The following is a 9342-nucleotide window of genomic DNA, read 5'->3' as shown; positions in this document are numbered from 1 at the left end:
TTCCACTCTCGCCTTGCTGGCAGCATTAGTCAAAAACCTGTCAGTGTCATGATAGGACAGCGAGACGTCGACGTTTTGGATCATCTCGAGGGTGAAAGGTTGACTTGAATTTAATTTGACTGCGGATCTAAAAGTTTGCCAAGTCATCTATCATCATAGAGAGCAGCTGTTTCAGCGTATAATCAGAATTTATCCACTACTAGCAAAAAAAAAACAAAAAAAAAAACAACCCAGTCAACACGCTTCTTTGTTAAATATTCATAAGCTCTCTCTTTTACTTATATATATTTTTAAAGCTTACTGGGAAGGAAGCAGGGGGCTAATTAGGCAGCGAAAGCTGACATAAGTTGTGCAGTCCTGCGGATTCTTTTTATGGGATGGTCGCTTCTCAGTGGGGAGTCTCACACAATGACTTTTTCGGAATTTATTTGAAATCCATAACACTCAGAGGGGCAGAGGCTGCGGACTAGTCAGCGCCGTTCGACTCCATTGTAGCATGCCACAGTCCAAGCAGCCACATGACATTACATTGTGGCGCCCCCTATAGGTAGATGGAGGTCAACATTGTTTGGAAGACATGCTAGCATACATGTTATATAAAGTCTTGTAATTATTTGACAAATGGTTAATAACTTACGGGAAGATGTTATGTTTGACCACGGCCATGTTTTTCAACCGATTATACGCAAATTTTAAAGCTTGTTTTCTATTAAGTCTACTATATTGGTTAATAGGCATGTAAAGGTGACTATAGGGGTGTTAGTTCATGTCTACAGAGCTCTAATAATGTTAGAATATACTATTTAGAAGGTCATAAACGGGTTTTTCATGCTCGATATTCCATTTATTCATGAGAAATCCCACTTAGCGGAAATGTACTCGCGGTTGTGACTGGAACCAATTAATCACGATAAACAAGGGATTACTATGTGTATTTTTCCACCATGAGAAATATGAGAAATAAAATTAAAAACTTTATTCACATGCCTCCGTTTACGATCCGTCATTGTTTCAACAGATACGTTTCAGACAAAATAATTAGCCCAAATGGCTGAAGTATCGATATTTTGATGAAGAAGATAATAATAATAATAATAATAATAATAATAATAATAATAATAATAATAATAATAATAATAATAATAATAATAATAATAATAATAATAATAATAATAAATTATATAATATAATAAAATTATTATATTATATAATTTTTGTATATATAATTTTGTGGCAATTCGGCTAAACAATGCAAATATTTTTAAAATAATAATAAATAATTAAATATAAAAAATAATAGCATAGGAAAAACAGTAGCGGAGCATGTTTTGACAATTTTTTCCGCGGTTCACAAGAAGTGTTACACCACAGGGTATCCATAGTATGCAAGTAAACATAAACAAAAATGTGTCTATAAGGCAAAAAAATAACAAATATATGATTCCCACACGCTGGTTGCAGCATTTCGACATCACTTAAGCATAACTTTTTGATTTTCATGTTGCAAAAATTCCCTCCTGGGGCTGAACGAGCCCACTGAAAAGTAGGCTAATCAACAGACATAAAACATATACTGTATATTTTTAGCCCTTACGGTCCTTTATGAATTCATAAATCTTGATACAGAGTAAAGGAAATATCGATATTGCATTCACGACTTATCCAGATCTGCACCAAAAGTGACGAGTTTCTCCTTGATGGTGGAGGTAATGACCAAGCAGAAAAACAATGGCATGCACGCACCTTGTTTGGAGTATGCGATAAAGGACACTCTATTACTGCCTACGCTTATCTTGTGTAAATCAATACAGGCTCCTCACTATTGGCGTGGAGTGTGGGCTGACTCAGCCTGATTACCCTCGCACGACCTTTAAATTACACCGACCGCAACGCTAATGAATAAAGACGACTTAAAAGTATGCATACCAATGATCTTATATGGAAATGTGTTGACTTCCGAGTGAAGCTGGGAAGTAGCTGGAAGTTTGACGTTCATTGCCGCCATGTCCTGAGCCACTATCGTGCTCCGAAAATAACGATAATAACGCTTATACATGTTGGTAAATGTTCAGTGTTTGTAGTAATCCCTAATGGAATACTCCATGTTGCGTGTCTGTAGCTTTAATGCTAATGAACATGGTGAATGTGTGTGTAAAAAATTATACATTTATAATTAAATAAGGGCTGTCAAATGATTAAAAAATTACTATTTTTTCAAATTAAATTTTTAAAAATTTTAAATTAATTTTCAAATTAATTAATGATGATTAATCACATTTGCAACAATGTGTAAAACATGCCCTTTTTTACTTTATTTTATGAACAAACAGATGAAAGACATTATATATTTTCAAGTACTGTATTAACAGCAGGGCTGCACGGCACCCGAGTGGTTAGCACGCAGGCCTCACAGCTCGGAGACCCAAGTTCAATTCCACCCTCGGCCATCCACTGCTCTTTCTTTCTCCCCGTGCATGCGTGGGTTTCCTCCTCCATAGGTATGAATGTGAGTGTGAATGGTTGTTTGTCTATATGTGCCCTGTGATTGGCTGGCAACCAGTCCTCTCACCCGAAGATATATATATATAATATATATACATTATTCATTCATTCATTCATTTTCTACCGCTTTTTCCTCACGAGGGCTGTCTTTGGGCGAGAGGCGGGGTACACCCTGGACTGGTCGCCAGCCAATCACAGGGCACATATAGACAAACAACCATTCACACTCACATTCATACCTATGGACAATTTGGAGTCGCTAATTAACCTAGCATGTTTTTGGAATGTGGGAGGAAACTGGAGTACCCGGAGAAAACCCGCGCATGCACGGGGAGAACATGCAAACAGGGCCAAGGGTGGAATTGAACCCTGATCTCCTTGCTGTGAGGTCTGCGCGCTAACCACTAGACCGCCGTGCCGCCTACATACATTATAATACATATAATATAATACATTAAAATAGACCATTTTGGCAGGAAGCACAAATCAAAGGAAATACAGCTGGAATAGGCGCAGATTCTGGAAAATCTAAGAATGTTTTCTGTGCGGGTTATTGTGTGTGGCTGCTCTATAGGAGTCCACAAGTCAATTCATTCATTAATTTTCTACCGCTTATCCTCACGAGGGTCGCAGGGGGTGCTGGAGCCTATCCCAGCTGGAAATATATATATATATATATATATATATATATATATATCAAAGTTACTGTATTATCCGGGCTGTCAAAAAATGCTTAATGGAAAGGAAATATATATGTATATTTTTTTTTATACATTTTATTTAAAAAAAAAATTTTACTGGATAATACAGTAACTTTGAAACCACAATTAGGATGACTGCTTAACTCAATAAATCAAAGTTTAGACCACCAAATTAAATTATGCACAGAAAAAAAGACGACATTTGCTCAAAACTGATCTATTTTGGATACCAAAATTAATTAATAAGTATGTCACACACTATTCATGTGCTGTAGGTTAACATTTACCTGAATCTTATTTCATATCATTTATGCAATAATCCCTTTCACGGCGAACCTTGAACAAGCAGTCGTTTTAAAACGCTTATTTTCTGAAGGGAGTCCGGTCTCCATGGATGTCATTGATTTCTTGTTTAATAGAACCGCTGTGAACTTCTCATGTTTAATGAGATCATATGACCCTTTAAAAAAATCAGATAATCCTTTATTTGCCCCACCAGGGTGAAATTATCCCTCTTAATAAAAAACCTACAGCTCAATCTTCATAAATAGAAGCTTTCATTAAGGACTCTACTGTGCATTTGAGACAGCCATATCCAAACATATCTATATCTATATATCTATATCTATATCTTTACCCGTGCTTACACACATGTTGTTTTTCAACATGCATGATGCTTTTCAGTCTCTCCCTCAACATTTATGCTTTTTCCACCCGGCTCAAAGGTCATTCCCAAAGGTTTTAATTAGAAAAGTGTGCAGGATCGGGGCGTGTTTCCCTTTAATAGAACAGAGCGATCCCCTGAGTCTTGTTGGAGGGAAGTGCTGGAAGGCTTGTACTTTTCTTCGCTGGTATCGAGGGTTAATTGTGTTTTTCCTTCAGTTTTAGCCGGCGCTACTTTGTTGTAAAAGGAGGAATTACTTTATTTTGATATGTGGGTGGTTTTTCTTATGCGCAAACAATTTCTATGAAGCTTCAGTAGATAAAGAACGCAATATATTTTGGTGTAAAAGGTGCATATATAGACAAATGTATGTTAAAGGGGACCGATTATGCTCATTTGTCATTGCTTTGTATTAAGTGGACTCCGATAGAGCAGCTACACACAATAACCAGCACAGAAAGCTTTCTAATTCTTCCAGAATCTGCACCTATTCAGCTGTATTTCTTTGGATTTCGTTCTTCCCGCAAAAATGGTTTGTTTTAATGTGTTCCACACACGGCCCGCCTCCAGGCACGCCCACTCCGCTGTGGTTGGTCACACACTCGAGTGTTTAAAAGGCGCTAGCTGAAAACTTAACTTCAAGAACGGCTTTAGGGTTCGTAATAAATGTTGATTGATCTTTTTAAAATGTCCGCTTTTAGCATACAGCCATATGGGATGGATTCCGAATCCAATCCGGAAGTAGAGATTGGACAGTCCGAAGTTTAGGTTACTTCAAGACATCTCTTAATTATTAATGTTGCGAGATCTTGTGACACCCCTAAATAATAGGAGTGTAATGGTGACTATAGGGGTGTTATTTCATGTCTACAGGGCTCTAATGTTAAAATCCATACAGGTTGTCTATGCTGTAACTACTAAAATATTCAGTTCATTAACATTGAATCCCGTATGGCTGCACAGTGGTCGAGTGGGAAGCGCACAGGCCTCACAGCGAGGGGACCCGCGTTCAATTCCACCCTCTACCATCTCTGTGTGGAGTTTGCATGTTCTCCCCGTGCATGCGTGCGTTTTCTCCGGGTACTCTGGTTTCCTCATTCAACATTCCAAAAACATGCTAGGTTAATTAGCGACTCCAAATTGTCCATAGGTATGAATGTGAGTGTGAATGGTTGTTTGTCTATATGTGCCCTGTGATTGTACCGCGCCTCTCGCCCGAAGACAGCTGGGATAGGCTCCAGCACCCCCCCCCCCACAAATGAATGAATCCCATATGTGGAAAAATCCACTGCCATGGTTCACCACATACGGGTTACCGAAACACCTTTTATCATATTTACCATTTCCTCAACAAAAAAAAAGTGCAACACAACATCCTGTCTCCCTAATTATGACAGAAATGGGAAAGTTTTCAGAAAGCTTTTTCAGATAAGTAGCGATGAAGCTTATTGATTGGTATACGCCTTCCTGAGCAGATGTCTGCTCCCACACCCCAGAAAAACATCAATATTCATTTGAAGGCATGTTTTGACCACACTATGGCAATATCTCAGTATTTTAGCTCCTCTATGGCTATTTCCTGAGGATATTTGGTGCACAGAAAACACGGACCGGGGGTTTATTGCACCTTTTTTTGTGTGAGTGCAGTGAGAGTGAAACAACACTGTAAATGTTGCAGCTTGTAAAAGTAAAACAATGAGCTGAAAAGCATTAAAAACGTTGAGAGGAGTGTCAGATCGGTAGAAGCAGGTGCTAAATCTCAGCCGTTTCATGGCCAGGTGGAGCATCCTCCGCATAACATGTTGTTGGTGTTTGATTGTTCTTTTTAAAAAGTTTAAGGAGGTGACATTGAATGGTTGTTTGTCTATATGTGCCCTGTGATTGGCTGGCCACCAGTCCACAGCTGGGATAGGCTCCAGCACCCCCCGCAACCCTCGTGAGGATAAACGGTAAAAAATGAATGAATGTATGAATGAATCCTATAGAGCAGCTACACACAATAACCCGCAAAGAAAACATTTTTAGATCTTCCAGAATCAGCACCTATTCCAGCTGTATTTCCTTTGATTTGTGCTTCCTGCCAAAACGGCCTATTTCCATCCATCCATCCATCCATCCAAAACGGTCTATTTCCATCCATCCATCCATCCATCCAAAACGGTCTATTTCCATCCATCCATCCATCCAACCATCCATCCAAAACGGTCTTTTTCCATCCATCCATCCAAAACGGTCTATTTCCATCCATCCATCCAAAACGGTCTATTTCCATCCATCCATCCATCCATCCAAAACGGTCTATTTCCAGCCATCCATCCAACCATCCATCCAAAACGGTCTTTTTCCATCCATCCATCCATCCATCCATCCATCCAAAACGGTCTATTTCCATCCATCCATCCATCCAACCATCCATCCAAAACGGTCTTTTTCCATCCATCCATCCATCCATCCAAAACGGTCTATTTCCATCCATCCATCCATCCATCCATCCAAAACGGTCTATTTCCATCCATCCATCCATCCAACCATCCATCCAAAACGGTCTTTTTCCATCCATCCATCCATCCAAAACGGTCTATTTCCATCCATCCATCCATCCATCCAAAACGGTCTATTTCCATCCATCCATCCAAAACGGTCTATTTCCATCCATCCATCCATCCATCCATCCAAAACGGTCTATTTCCATCCATCCATCCATCCATCCATGATTTCAGGAGAAACTGGGTTTTGGTGCTGAATAGTTTGAGCCCAAGTGGACGTGAAGAGAAAGTACATTACATAATTTGCAAACCAAAAAGTTGCACTCGCCAAAGTGGCAGAGTGCTGCAGTAAAAGAGTAGTTAGCGCGTCTGCAACTTCCCACACAGGAGCAAGGAGCCGAGAAACAATAGATGGCCGAGCTGAGACTTCCTGTGGTGCCATAAAAACCACATGAGCAGAACTGAACACTGAAAAAAAAAAAAAAGAATCGAATCAACGTGTTACTGAGTACTTCAACATTTCCTTTCCCATTGACAGATGATTTCATGGATCAGGGCAAAGAAAACTGGAGCTTCCGTGATCGGTTACAAAAAGTCGAGGCTGTTTAAGCTTTTGTCAGGAGCCGAATTAGACGGATAATGTCGCTGTCCGACATTCCTGCAGATGCCCGGGAAGAGATGGGCTCGACGTGCAGATTCACATAATCTAAGTCATTATCAGACGTAAATGAAAAGAAAGTGCAACCACCTCAAACGAACAAAGTGATTTCACAGATCACTGATGCCCTTTTCTGGAGATGGCAAATTAATGGCTGAGCTATAAATTCTTTTTTTTTTTATCTCCTCCTCCTGAGCGCAATAACACCGAGTGTAAAGTCTTTGCCGTGAACGAGGTGAAATGGTTTTCCTGCCTCGGACGCTGAGTAAAGTGGATCAGGGAATTGATAATGGGATTCAGTTAATTGTAAATGAACAGAACCTTGTTAATAGGATTCTGTTAATTAATCAATAAGGAAATAAATCTTAAATTAACTCCCATTCGCTACACCCTCTATCCCCCCCCCCCCCCCCCCCCCTTTCCACAGCCACCACAAGTGTCAAATGATGTTACGGGATAATTACCGACTCGGCTTTTTAATTGCTAAGAATTTAATCTGCAGCTCGTCATTAATCAAGATGACCATCAAGGACGCTGATTGGCTTCACGCTCACGTTTGTCGCCAGCAGGAGTTGTAAAATGTAATCTATCTGAAATACGCTCCGAAAGAATGAAGAATGAGAAGAAACAATGTACCTACAACTTTTAATTAAGCTCGTATATGTGTGATGTTTACTGTTTTGCTGTGTCAACATGGCTGCTGTGTTGTTGTCGTGAAGGACACAAATGGGCTACGGAGTCAAGCTAGTAAGCTAGTAGCAAAATAGTAAAAGTTGTAAAAATGCTCTGGTAATGCGGAAAGTCGGACGTTCTTTTCCGGAATACCCGGAGAAAACCCACTCATGCACGGGAGAACATGTAAACTCCACTCGGATCTTCCGGATCTCCTGATTGTGTGGCTAACATGCTTACCGCTAGGCCACCATGTGTAAGCATTACTTATGTATGTTTCAAGACTGACTTGTTTATGGGGATCTATACGCTCATTTTTCGACCCGATCATATGTCACATATTGGTATCGGTATCGGCTGATATCGGTATTGGAAATTAAGAGTTGGACAATATCGGAATATCGTTTTTTAGCAAAAAAGCCAATATCGGACATCCATCATGGGTCAGTTTATTTATTTTTGATTTATTTTTATTTTATTGGACCGAGCCGAGTTAGCACACAGGCCTCACAGCTAGGAGCCCCAAGTTCGATTCCACCGACTGCCATTTCTGTGTGGAGTTTGCATGTTGTCCCCGTGCATAAGTGGATTTTCTCCGGGTACCCCGCCTCTCGCCCCAAGACAGCTGGGATAGGCTCCAAATGAATGAACATTTAAGCATTATTAGAGCCCTCTAGACATGAAATAACACCCCTATATTGACTTTTAAACTCTTATTACCCAAATTTGTAAATATAAGGAAATAAAACCTTTTACGGGCTGCACGGTGTACAAGTGGTTAGTACACAGGCTTCACAAATAGGACACCTGAGTTCAATTCCGCCCTCGGGCATCTCTGTGTGGAGTTTGCATGTTCTCCCCGTGCATGCGTGGGTTTTTTTTGCGGGGACTCCGGTTTCCTCCCACATTCCAAAAACATGCTAGGTTAATTAGCGACTCCAAATTGTCCATAGGTATGAATGTGAGTGTGAATGGTTGTTTGTCTATATGTGCCCTGTGATTGACTGGCGACCAGTCCAGGGTTTACCCCGCCTTACGCCCAAAGACAGGTGGGGTAGACTCCAGCACCCCCGCGTCCGTTGTGAGGATAAACGGTAGAAAATGAATGAATGAGTTATGGACTCCTATAGAGCAGCTACACACAATAACCCGCACAAAAACGTTTTAGATCTTCCAGAATCTGCACCTATTCCAGCTGTATTTCCTTTGATTCGTGCTTTCTGCACAAATCAACGCTACGCTACGCTGTGATTGGTCTCACGCCCAAAGTGTTTCCTAACTACTAGGTTAAGACTACTAAGTCCGACCCTCTGTGACATCACAAAGGGCTAGTTTAACCACGCCTTTTGAAACCAAGCTTTTTCAGCCATCCCAAACTTCTTTCAGAGCTAACTTCCAAAATTCACAAACCTCATTATCTGAAACTTTTGAGTTGGTTAGCATCCAACCTGACCTTCTGAAACAAATTAATGATGCCGACTAAGGTTCCAATGTTCAGTATATGAATTTATGTTTCTATGATTTTTACGGCAGTTTCTGGGAAGGTGACATTTTTTTGTCCTTTGGGTAAAATTAGTTTTTTAAGGACCTCTGAATTGTTAGGAAACCCTCGTTTACTTGCTAAGTCGCTAATTCCTTAGGGTTTAAATGCTATATATG

Source organism: Doryrhamphus excisus, chromosome 15, assembly GCF_030265055.1.
Source record: "Doryrhamphus excisus isolate RoL2022-K1 chromosome 15, RoL_Dexc_1.0, whole genome shotgun sequence".
NCBI lineage: Eukaryota > Metazoa > Chordata > Actinopteri > Syngnathiformes > Syngnathidae > Doryrhamphus > Doryrhamphus excisus.
This window is presented reverse-complemented; position numbering follows the sequence as displayed.